Below are 1,188 nucleotides of genomic sequence, written 5' to 3'. Positions count from 1 at the left end.
ACAGACCAATATCACTGATGAATATAGACGCAAAAATCCTCAACAAAATACTAGCAAACAGGAACCAACAGCACATTAAAAGGATCATACACCTTTTAATTTATCCCAGGATGCCAGGATTCTTCAATATATGCAAATCAATGTCATACACCATATTAACAAAATGACGAAGAAAAACTATATGATCATCTCAATAGATGCAGAAAAAGTTTTTGACAAAATTCAACACCTGTTTAAGATAAAAACTCTCCAGAAAGTGGGAATACAGGGAACCTACCTCAACATAGTAAAGGCCATGTATGACAAACCCACAGCAAACATCATTCTCAATGGTGAAAAACTGAAGGCATTTCCTCTAAGATCAGGAACAAAACAAGAATGTCCACGCTCACCACTATTATTCAACATAGTTTTGGAAGTCCTAGCCATGACAATCAGAGAAGAAAAAGAAATACAAATTGGAAAACAAGAAGTAAAACTGTCACTGTTTGCAGATGACATGATACTATACATAGAGAATCCTAAAGATGCCACCAGAAAACTGCTAAAGCAAATCAACGAATTTGGTAAAGTTGCAGGATACAAAATTAACACACAGAAATCTCTTCCATTCTGAAGGAGAAATTAAGGAAACACTCCCATTTACCACTGCAACAAAAAGAATAAAATACCTAGGAATAAACCTACCTATGGAGACAAAGGACCTGTATGCAGAAAACTATAAGACACTGATGAAAGAAATTAAAGCCGCTCCGCGGCATGTGGGATCTTCCCAGACCGGGGCACGAACCCATGCGCCCTGTATCGGCAGGCGGATTCTCAACCACTGTGCCACCAGGAAAGCCCACCAAAGCAATCTTGAGTGAAAAAGCGGAGCTGGAGGAATCAGGCTCCCTGACTTCAGACTATACTACAAAGCTACAGTAATCAAGACAATATGGTACTGGCACAAAAACAGAAACATAGATCAATGGAAGAAGATCGAAAGTCCAGAGATAAACCCACGCACCTGTGGTCAACTAATCTATGACAAAGGAGGCAAGGATATACAATGGAGAAAAGACAGTCTCTTCAATAACTGGTGCTGGGAAAACTGGACAGCTACATGTAAAAGAATGAAATTAGAACACTCCCTAACACCATACACCAAAATAAACTCAAAATGGATTAGAGACCTAAATGTAAGAC

The sequence above is a fragment of the Physeter macrocephalus genome, chromosome 18 (genome assembly GCF_002837175.3).
Source record: "Physeter macrocephalus isolate SW-GA chromosome 18, ASM283717v5, whole genome shotgun sequence".
In the NCBI taxonomy this organism is placed as follows: Eukaryota; Metazoa; Chordata; class Mammalia; order Artiodactyla; family Physeteridae; genus Physeter; species Physeter macrocephalus.
The sequence above is the reverse complement of the archived record's forward strand: the minus strand, read 5'-3'. Positions refer to the sequence as shown.